Here is a 17,653-nt window from a genome sequence, read left to right as displayed (position 1 = left end):
TAGCATAGATATTATATCAATTTCCATTCAAAATTATGTTTTCTGTAGTATTTCTAATAAGTTTTCTACTCACAACCCAAATTCTAACTTCTATCATGCCACCAATTCTCTTTTTTTGGTGAATATGAAGAAGTGGTTTTGTGTGTGTGTGTGTGTGTGTGTGTGTGTGTGTGTGTATGTGTGTGCACATAGTCATGTGTCTGTGTACATGCAGGTAGGTACATATGCACAAGTGTGTGCATGCACATAAAAGCCAGAGGTTGACATCAGGACATGTTTCTCTGCTATCCTCTACATTGTTTTTTTGAGAAAAGGTCTCTTATCAAACCTAGGTTACTAATTTATCTAGACTGGCTGGTCACCAAGCCTTAGAAAAAATTCTGTTTGTGCTTTCTCAATGCTGGAATGACAGGTGTCCATTGCTGTGCCCAGCAATCTAAACTCAGGTCTTCATGTTTGCACAATAAGAACATTACGAACTGAGCATTTTCCCATCTAGATTAAAATATCAATAAAAATCAGTGCTCAGACACTCTTCAAAAATAGCATCAAGTTTGCAGGACAGAAGAAAAATTCTTGGAATAAACTTAACTAATTACCAAATTAATAAACAGATTAAATTAAATTTGCATAAAGAGGTGAAAGTATAATAACATGTTTGAAATGTATAAAATATTCCCTTTGGTGTTCATCATGCTAACTAAAATCTCAATTATCTTATTTAGTAAAGTATTAGCATAAATACTATTAATTAATTCTCATGGAAATTTGTATGATATTTGATACAAACTGCTCAGATGAAAACAGAATTGAGAGGTTAAGTGAGTTCACTTTAATCCAATAAATTTTCAGTTTTATTATTTTTGAACTTTTCTTCTTCTTAACACCTTGTCATGAACAATGTATCTGCCTAGCAAATGAGTCTATTTAAAGATGCACACAATCATTACAAAAATCAGGAAATTTGACTGGGAGATGTTAGCAAGCTCCACACTTCCTTATTCCTTTATAAAAAGTGGTTCCTGGATCTCAGATTTATTTTTTATTGACGATAATATAGTAATTAATATAAACTAGAATGACGTTAAATTTTTGAATTTCCAGAAAAAGTGAATTTCATAAACAAAGTGGTAGAAAATGGAGTCTGAAGAAGATGCACAAGGTATGGAACCCAAAGAGTCAGAGAGAAAGCATTTCCAAAGTTGGTGAACTTGGCTGGGTGGCGGTGGCGCATGCCTTTAATCCCAGCACTCGGGAGGCAGAGGCAGGCGGATCACTGTGAGTTCAAGGCCAGCCTGGTCTACAAAGTGAGTCTAGGACAGCCAAGGCTACACAGAGAAACCCTGTCTTGAAAAACAAAACCAAAGTTGGTGAACTTAAAGGACAGATATGTGTGGCCAGTAGCATTGACTTTTTGTCTGGGGAGATAGCTCAGTGGGTAAGCACTTGCTTTGTAGCCATGGGATCCTGAATTCAATCACAGAAGCCACATAAGAAGCTGGATGTAATTCCAGCTCTATAAATTGACAGAGATGGAAGGATCTCCTGAGCTTGCTTCTGGGGCAGCCTAGTCTCATTGGACAGTCCCAGTCTCAGTGTGAGACCCTGCCTCAAAAATAAAGAGCAGATATCACCTAACAGATGGCACTAGAGGCTGACTTCTGGCCTCCAAAGGTCTACTGACATTATGAAAGCAGAAGGCAAAAAATAAATAATAATAATAATAATAATAATAATAATAATAATAATAATAATAATAAAACAAAGAAAATGGTTGAATCAGATGAGTGAAAATGGAAGATGTAGAAAGTGGTTGCACTCTGAAGACAATCTGAAGGCTAGATGTTTTAACTGCTGTTCTATTGCTGTGAATAGACACCATGAACAAGGCAGCTTATAAAGTGAAACATTTAATTGGAGGCTTGCTTACAGTTTCAGAAGGTTAGACCATTATCATCGTGGGAAACATGGTGGCAAGGAGACAGACATTGTAATGAAGCAGTAGCTGAGAGCTTACATCTTATACTCAAGTAGGATGCAGAGAGAGAGAGAGAGAGAGAGAGAGAGAGAGAGAGAGAGAGAGAGAGCTTTTCAAACTTCAAAGCCTAACCCAAGAGACACACCTCCTTCAACAAGACCACACCCCCTAACCCCTCCTAAACAGTTCACCAACTGGGAACCAAACCTTCAAAATACGTGAACCTATGGGGACCATTCTCATTCAAACCACGATATTGGGCTATGAGGATTTCTTGACAAACTGAATCTGTAATGTTGGGGTCAAGAAGAACAGAAATGATGCCCATGTGTCTATATTTATCGAATATGGAAGGCCAGGATTAAAATACAAAACATAGTGAAGGACAGTGTAGAAAGAGCTGGGCAAGAAGGTCAAAGAATAAAGCTCTGAGTTACACGAGAGTCACTTGTTCTTTCTAACCATGATTTTGCTGATTTTTCTTAAGAAGATTCTAAATAATGTGGCTATATTGTGGCTTGTCATTTTTATACACTTAATTTGAAATTACCATGTTGTAGATACATGGGATCTAATGTAACCTGCACTTAAATTAGCCTACATACAGGAGTGAAGTTTAAATTAAAGATACGAGTTTGCTCCTTGTCAGTCATATGTTTTCTCTGTGTCTTTTACAGTGTTATCTTCCAACGTATATTAGCTACGTTTCTATTGGTGTGACAAAGCATCATGACCCAGGGACCTTACAGAGTAAAGAGTGTCAGTGGGCTTATGTTTCTAGGAGGGAGTCCGTGATGGTGGAGCAGAGGCAGCAAACAGCAGGGACCTAAAGCAACAACTGAGAGCTCACGTTTGAAAGCACAGTCAGGAAATAAAGAGGGCTAACTCAAAATTAAATTAGTCTTTTGAACCCTCACAGCTCACCTTCAGTGACTCCCACTTGTAAGAACATTCAAAATACCTTCTTTTACAAAAATTAAAACATACAATACATTATTGGTAATTATAGGCCGCAATTGTGAAATCAAACACTTACTCACTCTATCTGGTTGTATCTTTGTAGCTATTGATTAGCCAGCTCGCGTCCCTCTCCATGCCACCCTTCTCAGCCTCTGGGTGGGAATGATTATTCCATTCTTTGTTATTTGAGGGTGGGGTACAGTGTATTAGTAGTATTTCATTTCTAGTGTGTAATGATCAAGAGGGGGGTAAATAACATTTCCAGTATGATGAGGTTTGATATTTCTGATTTTTAAAAATAGAGCACAAACCTTAAATATAAACCAAACTACCAGAAGCACCTTCAAAGTGAATGGATCAGAATCACTAAAGATGCTTCCTTATTCTGGGTAGCAGAGGGAGGATTATTTGTTGAACTCTGGGTGCTTGGATTTTTTAAGGGTAATTTTGATGCTTTGGTACTTAATGATAAACAGTCTTCATTATTCCAAATGTGACGTAATTCTAAAATCACTGATAACTTGCACTTTAGCTACATATTTGTTCGTCACTATGATAAAAATTTAAGTTTTCCTATCTTTCAAAACACCAGTTGTCAAGTGTATAATGATGCAAAGCATTGGGTTTCCTCCGTTTGTGGCACTTTCTGTCATTTTGCCTTCTACTATCTGTGGCTGGACATTTATAGATGAGGTCTATTCTTGCTTTTATTTTCTATTTTTTGTAACTTACTGACATTTTTGACAGTCATCTTTTTCTTCAGTCCCATATTGGGATCCTAAGCTTCTTCTACTATGTGGTAAATGAGTAGTGATCTATGTAAAGTAAAAGGAGCAAGATGGGTATAAATTATCAATTTAGTGTAGGAATCGTAATGTGAAAAATGACAATAACTTCATGCAACTTTTGAGGGATAAAATTCACTCAAAGTAAAACTTACTGTGAAATGATGATGGCCAAGAAGATAGCTCTTATGTAAGAGTACACACAAAAAAATTAGAAAGAACATTTTTCTGTGTCTTCCTATAGCTCAAGATCCCAGACAGAAACACAGAGATAGGAGTGTATCAGAAAGCACAGACTCAACATAAAGATGCTGAAGGATCTGGAAGATAATGAAGGGATTAATGCAGATTAGGGCAGCAACACGATTTTTCCAAAAGTGCTATAGAGGAAAAAAAAATAATGTATTTATAGACTATGTTTGAAGAAGTAAAATGTTTTCTGCATTATCTTTTCTGTATCAAGCTACAAGGAAGGGTTGAAACCTATTCTCACAATTTAAATTACAAATTTAATTGTTGAGAAGAAGAAATTACTATCAGGGCACCCATGAGGAGTCACAGAATACAAGACACATCCTAAATTAGGCCATCAGACATGCCACAAGACTAGGCATTTTTCAGGCAGAGATTCTGCCCTGTCCTGAAAATGGAAGGAATGTTCCAGATAGACAAGCTCTCTAGCAACTTCTCCCTCAGATCCTCCAAGCATCTCTTGCCACATTGTAGTCTTTGCTAAATACTTCAAATTCTTTTTTCTCCCCAAACTTACACATTGTCATGTTTTTATGATTTATATGTGCTGATTTCTTTCCCTGGAAATCTATCCAGTCTCTCTCCATTATATATCAGCCATATTTGCTTTCCTTTTCTGAGCAGTCCATATAAATAGTCTTGCTATGGGAAATACTGCCTCCTCTCTTTGCATCCAGGTGACTCGGCTGAACCGTACGTTAAGTATGAGCATGCCCTCCACAGTAACATCTGGGCAAGAACTGGACCTTCTTTAACTACAGCTGTGAGCATCTGTTAGATGGTTTGGAAGAAAACTCAGTCACATCTCTGGGCTTGATGAGTAGCTAAAATGGAAGCCTAGGGCTGCTGAGTTCCATCCACACCACAACTTTGCTTGCCTGACAGTCAGAAGCTGACAAAGGGAAAGTTAAGGAACAGGATGTAAAAGTATGGCTAAACAGACACTCCTGATGTGCGAATGGGTATAGTTCTCATTTTACAAGGACTTGTCTTGATTTTCTGGCATATATGACCAGTTCTCTTGTCTGCTCAAACTTCACAAGCTATTTCAAGCACAAGCTGTATCAAAACAGTCATCCTTCTTTGTCTTTGGCCTAGGTCCAGGCAGCACTGCCCTTTCAGACACCATTCTGCCATCGTGGTTGACTTAATTCTCCATTTTCTTTTTTTTTTTTTTTTTTTTTTTTTCTCCTTTATTAATTTATTCTTGTTACATCTCAATGGTTATCCCATCCCTTGTATCCTCCCATTCTTCCCTCCCTCCCATTTTCCCCTTATTCCCCTCCCCTATGACTGTTCCTGAGGGGGATTACCTCCCCCTGTATATGCTCATAGGGTATCAAGTCTCTTCTTGGTAACCTGCTGTCCTTCCTCTGAGTGCCACCCGGTCTCCTCCTCCAGGGGACATGGTCAAAGGTGAGGCACCAGAGTATGTGAGAAAGTCATATCCCACTCTCCACTCTACTGTGGAGAGTAGCTGTAGTGTAAGCAAAAGGATCAGGGTGGGAGTTGTAGACCCCCTTCTATGTTTCTTTTAACCTAGAAAACATGTCAGTAACCAGCAAACATAATTAACACAAATATTGAAAAATAGACTAATGAACAAGTGACCTAAACTAATGAACAAGTGACCCAAACTTCATGGGAGTTGTTTGAGCAATTTCAATATATGGCCTAGGCAAGCATGTGAAATCATAGTGAGCATTTAGGAAGTAGATGGTGTACAAATGAGCCAACTGACAGTGATCCACAAAGGCAGAATGCTTACTGTCAGAAGCCTTTCCCAAGAGCCTATAAGTAACCCCAAAGTAACTAGCCAGAAGAGGTCAAAGATTTGTGTGTGTGTGTGTGTGTAAGTGTGTGTTTATTATAGTTTTTAAACACAGGAGCCATGAGGAATCATTAGTTTTTAAAAAAAAAAAAGTGTAGCTGAGTCATTTTCAAAGTCCAAGTTATAATTGTAAAGAGGCTGAATAACAACAAAGAACAACACTGGCGATTGACAATTGCATTTCAGAAGCATGGGGGTCTCTTCTTATTTGTTTAGATATATCATTTAATTACTGATAATTTTTTGTGATTTCCTTCAAATGTCTTCCAAGGTGTTATTATGGTTTCTTGCCTTTGCAAAGTACAATATTTTATACTTTTCTAACTTTTGTAATTATGTACTAAAATGGTTTTTGTATGTAAGTAGCTCGTTTTTTTTAATAGTCTTTGGGATTTTGATGTATTTTGGTTTGTTTGTTTGTTTGTTTGTTTGTTTGTTTTTGAATTTTTAAATTTTCTTATGCCTTCTTAAGTTTATCAGGATATCTTAAGTAAGCACTAAAATAGGACTGTCCTATAGCTAGTTCATACAACTTGAAACATTCTCTATTGGAGGGAGGCACATATGACTCAAGAGGCTAAGCATGTAAGACTCTGGACTCACATGAAATGTACAAGGATCAGAAAACTCAGTTACAACACTCACATGGCCCTTTTCCAAGCTTATAAAAGCAATACACAACTGCTGCCTGCAAACTGGGCAGGCAGAGAAATGCACATTTTTAAGCACTTATATTTATTACATGTATGTGTGCGTGTGCATGGTTCAAAACATATATGACAATCAGAAGGCAGCTTTGGGGAGTTAATTCCCTCCCTCCAGGAATTGAACTCAGGTTATCAGGATGGGTAGCAAGTGCCCTATCTTGAGAGCCCAGGAAGCAGCTTGTATACATCATGTCCCGTGCTGGCTTTATGGCTGAAACACTGACTTGAGCCTTACATGAGCCTGTAAATTACAGAAATAAACTCATTCAATGACTAGGCTAGACACAGATGAAATTGTACCTTTGGTCTATCATCGGTGCCTTTGTTGGATGAATGGGCCTTTGTTTTATGTCCCTAGGAAGAGTAACAGAAAAGGACAAAATTCATATTTATTTTGCAACCCTCTTCAAAGGAACAAATTCAGCAAGGGTAGGCGGCACACTCCTAGAATCCCACCACTCTCAAGGCCAAGGCAGGAGAACTGAGAACTTGAAAAATTCCTGGGATATATCACACAGCACTGTACCTGAGAAATGAGGTAGAGAGGCAGGAAAGGGCACAAGAAAAAATTCAATCTTTATAGTTAATCTTTCTGCTAATTAGGTATTTTCTTTTGCAGAAGTATTTATAAAGTTATGTCTTGTGTGAATTTTTGCCCAGTATCTCTATTAATCTGAAGTGGTTTGGGTTAAATAATTGAGGAAATGGGGCTTTCTCTGTCTGATTTAGCACTACAATGTATAATTTTAAGGGGACTTTGGAAGTTTCTTAAAAAGAGTCAGAATAGCACTCCTTGGTGACAGTTTCTTCTAGTTTTTTTTTTTTTTAATGTGATGTTAGAGCCTTGGCTTAGACTCTGGTGTTTGTTTTCTTATTTGTTTGAATCTCAGTTAGTTTTCTTTGTCTTGTGAGCAGAGCTCTTAGTTTTCCTTCTGTGTTCCAAAATCATGTTTTGAACTCCCCTTACGCTACATTCAAGATCATTCAAACCTACTTTCTTTTTTTTTTTTTTTTAATCCAAATCTTTCTCTTTTTAAATTTCTAGTTTCATTTTCCCTGGTCTGGGTACCAGTGCTACACAGCAAAGCCCTTTCTCAAAACAAACAATGAAACCTCATCAGAACTATAATTAAATAAATGTATGTTTCTAAGTTTCTAAATATGATTGGTTTCTGGGTCTGATGGTGGGTTTGTTTAGGTCTGTTTCTCAGGCTGACTGCTCTTTAGTTAGAGAACATGATAGTGGTGTTTTGCTTGCCAGGCCATTATGTGCTGAAAATTCAGCACCGCATCTGCTTGGAAATAACCTGCACTTTGCAGTAATTGAATTTTTCATCACCTGCTCAGAAACAACCTGTTTTGTTACAAAGGCATCTATATTTTCATGAGGATTTCATCCTTTTTTATCTCCCTGGTTTCTGCTTCATTTCGCAATCCTCCACCGCATACGCTGCTTTTATGTATCTCTTGGAAGGGCATTTATTGGTGTTTCATGTTTGAAGACCGTGTTATTCACTACAAAGGAAATTAAAACCATTCTATTTCCCTGGTAAACTGACTTATCCATAGATAGGGTTCACTCAATGTAAAAGTATTGTTTGTATTCTCATTAGTATGGCTACATCTATTTCCTGGGAGTCATTTCCTCCGATCTTTCACCTCCATAGTTTTATGAAAAATGAGCATTCTGATTTAACCCATCAGGTCATGAAACTAACCAGTGATTTTTATCCTTCTTATGAACAGTCACACTTCTCCTCATTATGTCTATGCACTTTCCTTTTGCGTATTCATTTTGACTTACATTAACATTATTATTAGTTTGATCCATTAAGCTTGTCTGTGTTAGCTGAAACTTACCACGTTTTTTTCCCCTTTATTTCTCTTTGCCTCGGATTATCATTTGGGACCATAATGTTAGGTATATGTGGAACTTTTACTTTCCCCTTGTCCTGTACAAAGACATTTGCTGTGTGATTGACTCCACCTACAATTCCTTCTCTCACTGTACCAGAAGCAGGGGAGTGCCTCCTTGGTAGCCAAAGAGTGGACTTCAGTGGACTTCTTCTTGCACCTTGTTGAGATAGTTCTGTACTCTTGGTTGCCTGGGCCAGGATAGGAGAGCACATAAGTCTCTTCCTACTGTGATATTATGTTAATTGCCAATGTGCCAGAAGCTAGAATCATCTACAAGCTAAGCCTCTGGGCACATCTGTAAGAGATTATCTAGATTAAAGTGAGCCTTTGAGAATGTCTGTGAATAATTATCTTGATTAGGTTAATTAACGTGAGAAGAACAAGCAGAGCTGTGGGCAGGGCCATGCCCTGGGTGGGGTCCTGTACTGTATACAATGAGGAACATGAGCTAAGCATGGACCGGCAACCAGTGCTCCCTGAATCCTGATTGTGATGCCATGTGACTAGTCACTACCTTGGCTTCTCTCCATGGTGCACTGTGCCCTTGAGCCATGAACTGAAATAAATCCTTCTCTCGTAAGCTGCTTTCATCAGAGTATTTAACTACAGTAACAGAGTAAGAACCCAAGGACCACCCATAGTAGAGAATGTTATGTCTGCTGTTACTGTATATGGTTTCTAATCTGCAGCAACATGGAGAGCCTGAATAAAATATTGATGGACATGTTCTGTGCATTTTACTGTGTTTAGCAACATCTCTGATGTGCCCTCACAGGATGCCAGCCTCCCATTTCTCCCATGCCTCACATTATGAAGTACAGTGTTCCTAGATGACTTCCTGCAGTCACTTGCTTGGTAAGCACAAAGAATGCTCTAATCCAAAGAAACTTACAGTTAGAAATGATCCTTGCATGTTTGTAGTAAGGTCTTTTCTGCTCTTACATTTTTGTATTTTTTCAGTATTTTTATGGATATTTTGGAAAAACAATATTTGTAGAAAACGTAAAGGAGTTCTGAGTGAAAATGTCAAAAGATAGTTTAAATGTGATTTAAAATTCTAAAAAAAATATGCTGGTATTGTTGTCACTGAATATTAATTGCATCCACTCAACTGCCAATATTTTAAGACTGACCTAGAAATAGCAAACATGACAAATGCATATCATGCTTTATGCTGTATATCTTTGGGGTTTTCTCTGTGCATTGAGCCACAACTATAGTACCTACAGGCTCTTTTTCCCACAAATAATTTACAGCACCTTTTCATAAATCATAGTATTCTAACACTAAAATGAAAGATGCTTTTAAGAATTCACATGAGGTTTATATCCATGACATGGAGAAAGAAAGTTAAATGATGTTCAGTAACCTTTTTCTAAAAGATAGTTTACTAAATGTGCACACTGTACAAGGAGTCAAATGCACGTTAGCCAAATGAGCAGCTGGGGAAAATGCAATTAAACGGAATGGGTTCTGTCTGAACTACAGTGAAATCCATGAGTTCCCAAATAATACCATGCTCTGGTGGGAACTATAGTGTTACACAGCCTGCTTCTTGTTTTAATCAATGCAAGACTTACAAATAAATTACTAAGTTCTGCTTGCTAAAGATCATTGAGTGATTTTGTGACACTGATTAAACAATCTTAGTGATAGATATATTCAATCTAAGGAGAGGCTGTGAAGCCCCCCTCTCCTGAACTAGTGAGGAGATGCTAGCCTGCACAGAGCAATTGAGAATTATTGAAATTGTTTAGGCAGATGCAGAGATGAATGCCAAAGTTAGCTCAACCTTTGACCAATGAAGAGATAAGTGGTTTTTCAATAATGTAACTCCAGTATCTGAATAACTGGATGCTTTGGAAGTTCTTGAAAACATTTTTGTCAAATACTTAAAATATTTTTTAGAAGTTTAACCATTTCTCTGAAAGCTGAATCTCAAACCTGAAATGATTTATCATCCTAACAACATTATATATGATCTCTCCTTCCACATTTATATGTTCCCTCTAGATACATATGAATACATATGCAAATTTGACCACATATAAATGTATACAAACAGGGAAAGTAAAGTTCTACACTGAACAGCTGAAAGCATACAGAAGCATCTTTTTGTATTTATCATCAAACTTCTGCCTCACTATATCAAATACAAGAAGGACTAAAATTTACCTAACATTTCCTATATAATCTTAACTCCATTTTTGGTATTGATTTGAAATAATGTTTATCACTTTATGCGCATGTGCAGAGAGTGGAGACAATTAATAGTAAACTGAATATATAGCAGGCTAATGAATAATTAACATGGTCTGTATTTTTGCACAGGATTGGGCTTACAAAATCTGTTTTGTTCTGTTTCAGAAAAATTAAGCTTCTTTTCATTAAAGTATAACCTCTTTCTCAAGGAGCTTTGTGGGCCCTCGAGATGCCTATGGCACCAGCCTCTTGACCTCCTACTGTCCGCCTTTGAACTCTAGTGAATGTTCAGGACTAGCCCTATCCGTGCTGTCCCTGACTTGGCCCAGGCTAGGCGTTCCAAGTGACATTATCCAACCTATGTCTAAGATTCCAAGTTTGACTCATCATTCAAATATAATTTTAAATACTATCTCAATCTTAATCTTCTTAGATGGGAAAAACAACAAAAATCCCTCTGAGTTCCTCTAATACGTTGTGTGCACACACATTTAATTTGCATGGTTACAGCTGTTTTCCTCACTTGTAGGATTCTAAGAGGTAACCATTCTGGATTCAGAAATATTCACAGTGTTTTCCTGAAATTTCAGCAGGCAGCGGGGTGGGAGGGCTCTAGTTAGTAAATGCTTTTTTTTTTTTTTAACAGTGTGCCCTCTTACCAGCTGTTATGCCTGATCATACCACCCCTGCCAAAACCAACATCTTCCGCCAGTGCCCTGCTCCTCATCTGCGGCACTCCAAAACAATGTTTGCTCCTCATTAAAACTGTGAAACCAACTGAAAGCCAGTCCACCCCACGGGCCGCTCAAACCAAACCAGGCAGTAGGGACACAACATCTGATCCTGGTGACTCACACCACAGACAGGCTGTGCCCCAGCCTCTGCATTCCACTCAAGCTGTGAGCTAAGAAGAAGCTCTGCTCTGAGCCCTGGGAGGAGGTCCTGACAGTAATTAAACTGTGTGGGCCAAGAGGGCACATGTTGCTGTTATGATGTCCTTACAAAATAAATAAACCACAAAATTAATCGGCTGCATCTCACAGAGACCACGCAGCTGAAGAGGAGTTTGGACCACATAGCCCAATCAATTGGAGCCCTGGTTCTGGTCTATCTCCAAGGAATGAAAACACTTTTACAACCAGCTGGGGCTCTTAACATAGATATTGGCCAATGCTATTGGATTATTGGCCTTGCCAGTGATCCACTGTGACATGGTAAGACCTGGTACAAGAAGTTAAAACAATACTGATTGCTTGAGAAGAGAGAACGAATTGGTATTACTGTGGCTCCAAGTAAGCTCACCTGCTTGGGGACCATGCATCTTTTCCTCCCACATCAGAGGGACCAGGGGTAACTGAAATTCCTCTCCTGCTCAGATCTCTGAGCTCACTGTGATTACATTATCAGTAATTTCAAAGTGCATTCCAACTTTAAGACACCTATGTCTGGGCATGGGCAGGTTGGTTGAGGGTACTTGCAGGGTACTGAAGGGAGGAAAGTGGATGTGATGTAATCTATTTCAATGATAAATATATTAAAAATACACTTCTGATTATAAGGTCCCTTAGTTTCATTTTCCTGTTGGCTTTCAGTTCCACTCAGAAATCGGCAGGAGTCCAGGAGAACTTGATTAAGTTACTGCTCAGCTCAGACATGACCAAACTGCTCTTCACTGATAATACAAGAAGCAGTACCAGATAGTTATCTTTTTACCAAGTAGCTGATTTTGAGAACTTTATACACAATTATAAAGACGGTCCATATAGTTAAATGGCAAAGCCATATGAAGTCAAGCAGTGCAGTTATGATAGATTATGAGTTGCACTGGAAAAAAAATGTGTGAAGTCAAAGATACAGTGAAGCTATTATGAGTAATATCTTAACTGTATCGAATTGAAGAGCACTTGTGCTTCTCACGACATGTGGTAGAGTCTGTAACATGTAATGTGTTTCTAGGTGGTAACACCACCAACCTGTGTTCACATTGTGAAGCATTAATACCTGTTTATTTGGTCAACCAATAGGCTATGTGCATAAGAGATGGAATGGACTGTGGGTAGGAATGAAAAATGGGAGCATACCACTGTGAGGTGACTCTAGGCATTAGCAGGCCCAGAGCATGTCCTTATGATCATGCGTGCCTTGCAGCAGCCTGCTATAGTGAATCTAGGGATAGACTATACGTTGCTGGTATATAAAGCAAGAAAACGAAATTAGAGATTTCAAATACATACACCACGTTGGGCGCCACTTATTGTTTTTAAAATTACAAGTATTGTCTGTAGGCCCAGCTAGCAATCAATCAAGACACAGACAGTTGTTATATTTTAAGATAGCCTTAGTTAACCTGGGGCAGGGCAGGTATCAATCCTCTAAATTGCCTCCCATAGTGGGGCAGGTGTGGGACCCCTGTCTCAATCCCATGCCATCTACTTCTAATAACTTCTATCAAGCTACCTCCCATCCATAATCCCAAATACTTGTTCATGTTCTTTATCTGGGCCGGATTCCTCATCCATGCCACTGGCCATGTGCTTCTCCAGCTAACCAATGGCTCCCTTCCTCTCCTTACTTCAGGTCTCTCTTCTTCTCCTGGTAGCAATCCTTCTTTTTCCCAGAATTCCTCTGTCTCTTAGCCCCACCTTTCTCCTTTGCCCTGCCCAAGTGGAATGGCTTTTTATTAAGCAAAAGGTCAGTCATACACAGCAAGCAGTAATTAGCATCAAAATACATCAGACCATCTCCCAACACATACACACAGATGTATGTGTGTCTGTGTATTTGTGTGTGTGTCTGTGTTTATGTCTGTGTGTGTGTCTGTGTGTCTGTATAATATAAATTTGTATATCCAGAAATACATAAAGACAAAACAGTATTAACTTTCATAGTAATCGTGATAATTTGGTTCAAAACAACTTTTTACTTATTTGGCTCTAGGATAAGTCATTTAGTTTTCTTCACAAATGACCAAAAATAGTGACATGATTTAAAAACTATGTTAGATATTGTCTCCTACAGAGACTAGTTACAATAATAAGTTATCCAATGCAGAGCTTATTATTTTATGATGATAAAAATTAAAAGTATAATAATATAATCTATATTAAAATATTATTTCAGTGATGTCTCGGTTTTAATTGAGTTGAGATAAATTTTTTCATTAATTAGAATACTTGTAAAACAGGAAAATAAGATGGGAATCACTGCCTTCTCAAACCAAAAGTGAGTAATATAAACACAAATTACATAGTGTGGGAGAATATAGAAAGGATCATTCTGAACACTCTCAGCTTGCCGAGTCTGTATCTCTTCAATCATCACCTGCACACACAAACACCTTACAAATCATATTAGAACAACAGACTAAATGCCAGTTAGAATTTAAAATTATGTGTCTTACTTCAGTCTGATCCCATATGTTCTCAGGTGCATATAAGTATTCATATAGGTATTCTTTCAGTATACATGTAGACATGTGAGGTGTAAAAAAGTTTACTATTTTATTGTCAATCTAAGACTAATGGACAATTGACAAAGGTTTTAAAGAAAATAATGTATGTCTGTATGTCAATGTGATGTGTGTGCACATGTATGTGTGTGTGTTTTGTACACACACACACACACACACATATATGAAAAAAGGGAGCTTAAGATTTTACAAGCATGGTGAAAGATATTTATAGGATGGAAAAATCATACCTTGTACCTCAGTTGGAATTGTTTTATTTTATTAACCATCTAATATTGTGATCATATACCTACATCCGTACAAGCTCATGTTTGAAAACATAAAGGAGAAAGATGTCCCAATGAGTTTAACAGCCCCACCATCTGCCAGTCACCAGCGGAAGGCAGGGTGTTTTTATCAGTCATTATGGGTCAGATCCCCATGATTAAAACTGCAGGGCTTCTCAAGGGTATAAACTCCTGGTTCTACAGCTGCACACGTCCCTGTGGACCTCATCACCCTGGACTCTCAACAATTCTGGAAAGGCAAGTTTAATTGAGAAGCAGAATTTAACAAAAAAAATGAAAAGAGAAGCCAGTTATGTCGATTGCCAGATAAAGTTAGCACAGGATTTTGTTTTTTTTTAAAAATTCAAGGAGAAAATGCTTGCTTTTCTTCTTATATAATAACCTATTATTAACTGGCTGCAAAATGGTTTTTAAGATTAAGAAGGATGAGAATTATATTCTTGGAGGATCAGTTGCTCTCGCTGGAACAATAGCTGCATTCCAGTGGCCTGCAAAGTCCAATTTGACTTTCCAATGCTTCATAGTCAATAAAATCCCAAATGATTTGGAGCCAATCACACATACACATACACACACACACACACACACACACACACACAGAGAGAGAGAGAGAGAGAGAGAGAGAGAGAGATATTTAAATCCTAGTTCATTTATGGGGTCTGATTCATTTACACTTAACTTATCAAACAACATTTCAAAAAATTACTCTATGTTGAGAAACCACCATTGTAAAAAATGTTGAAATCTATGCTTTTAAAAAAGAGAATGAGTGGGCTACCAAGAAGCGACTTGATACCCTATGAGCATATACAGGGGGAGGAGGTCCCCCTCAGTCACAGTCATAGGGGAGGGGAGTAAGGGGAAAATGGGAGGGAGGGAGGAATGGGAGGATACAAGGGATGGGATGACAATTGAGATGTAATATAAATTAATAAGATATATTTTTAAAAAAGAGAGAATGTCATTTCAAAGTTAAGCAAGTCAGCCTCTGCCTTAAAGTTTTCAGTAAGAGCTGAGAAATCACTTTGGAGCACTAGAGATGATGGAGTTTGGGTTTTTTTATTTGTTTGTTTGTTTTTTAGTCACCTTCCATTCAATTACGTTATTCATACTATGCTTAGTATAAACCTGATCTAAGGATGGTACTCTCAGCAGGGCCACAAAGGTCCAGCCACAGTGTTCCCCAGTGCTTCAAAGGCACAAGCGCTGTTCCATGTGACCCCTCCATCCATGAAAGCAGAGTAGGTGGACTCCTCCAAAGCCAACAAAAGGCTGCTCCCCAGATCCATGCCATATTCACCCCAGATTTCTGGACATCAGACTTGGGATTTTAAACAATCCTAGGAGAGTGAGCACCTAATAGTTCTCTTCCAGCAAATGCAATCAATAGTCACAGAATATCATCTTGGAAAAGAATCTCTGTTTTCTGACCATAGGACGTGTCCATCAGAGAGAATTTTTCTAGTCATCCCAAAGAAAATGAGAATAATGAGTTGAGAATGGAGTCTTACAGAAGCAGTCTGGTTTTCTCAGTCATAGGCAGACCTGGGAGGAACTCATGCACTCAGCACTCCCAAGTCCATTGAGAGACCAGCACTATGGCAGACAGTGCCTTCCTTGGTTAAGGGACTGACAAAGTAATGATTTGCAATAAGCAGCACAGACGTCTCTTTTCAGTAAATAAGCTAACTTCAGAAATACAGGGGATAGAATGCAGTCTTCCTGTTAATTTGAATAAGAAATGGCAGGTGGAGCTAAATCATTCTCTCTCAAGAATAATTCAAAAATGAATATCAGAGTACTGTGAAAGTCAGACTCTGACTTTCACACATACTCTGGTGCCTCATATTTGACCATGTCCACTGAATGGGGAGAGCTGGTGGCACTCAGAGCAAAGATAGCAGGCTACCAAGAAGAGACTTGATACCCTATGAGCATATACAGGGGGAGGAAGTCCCCCTCATTCACAGTCATAAGGGAGGGGAGTAAGGGGAAAATGGGAGGGAGGGAGGAATGGGAGGATACAAGTGAGGGGATAACCATTGAGATGTCATATGAATAAATTAATAAAAAATGAATATCAGTCAATATTTTTATTATGTCTTTAATAGGGTCTTATTTTGTTCTCCTCAAATTAGAATTGATGTCGTCACCTATGTTAATCTTATCTATACCATGAATTGGAAAGCATAAATTTCAGTGTCATTGAAAGAAAATGTAGAACAACATTTGGTTGGAAATTAACTTGTCATCTAGGTGATCCACATTGTATAGTGTTGAAGCCATAGAAAATCTTTCATCATTTACTGGTTGCTTAATAGAACAAATGTGGAGTAAGAAAAGTAAAATTGAAAATAGCATCTGAAGCTTTTACTTCATTCTAAACCTTTTCTAAATGAAATATTTATGATTTGGGTTTTTTTCTTGCACACGAGGTAATGTTAGCATAATTATATCATATTCCATAGTTAAGAGGTATTCCAGAAAAGTATAATAGAAACATTAAGAGAACAGAAACAATTTGAACTCTATTATAGCAACTCAATTGGGGCAACTATGTCTCTGATTCCAAATGTATGAAGATAAAGATGGTATTTATATCTCAGGACTGTTAACTGGAAATAAATGAATATAGTTTATATATATACAAACATACACATATACATATATACAGAATTATATAAATATATGTAATATTATGGAATCATGTGTGTACTTGTCAGTTCATAATATTTAATAAAGGTATCATAATTGTTCACATACATATGTATAAAATACAAATATATACTTAAATCACCACATATATGTGCATGTGTCAATGTGTATGTATAAGATCATAATATTTAATAAAAATGTCATATATGATTGTTGACACTCAAATATGTATATGCATACATATGTAATATTTAGGATACCATGTGTGTGTCTGTATGTATCACTTCATAATATTTAATAAAAAATGTCAATTTTACTTGTTTTTTTTAAATACATTTTTATTAATTTATACATATTACATCTCAGTTGTTAGCCCATCCCATGTATCCTCCCATTCCTCCCTTCCTCCCACTTGCCCCCTACTCCCCTCCCCTCCCCTAAGTCTGTGTCTGAGGGGGACCTCCTCCCCCTGAATATGCTCATACGGTATCAAGTCTCTCCTTGGTGACCTATTATCTTTCCTCTGAGTGCCACCAGGCATCTCCGTCCAAGGGACATGTTCAAATATGGGGCACCAGAGTTTGTGTGAAAGTTAGATCTCCTTCTCCAC

The 17,653-nt window shown here is 37.8% G+C and overlaps 1 long non-coding RNA gene across 1 annotated transcript in view; it reads right to left on the bottom strand.

Moving 5' to 3' along the window:
* The window catches only part of LOC311583351, a 234,639-nt gene that overhangs the window by 25,671 nt on the left and 191,315 nt on the right, over positions 1-17,653 (bottom strand). The window lies entirely within an intron of this gene.

This window comes from Acomys minous, assembly GCF_964271855.1.
Source record: "Acomys minous genome assembly, chromosome: 14".
In the NCBI taxonomy this organism is placed as follows: domain Eukaryota; kingdom Metazoa; phylum Chordata; class Mammalia; order Rodentia; family Muridae; genus Acomys; species Acomys minous.
This window is presented reverse-complemented; position numbering and strand designations above follow the sequence as displayed.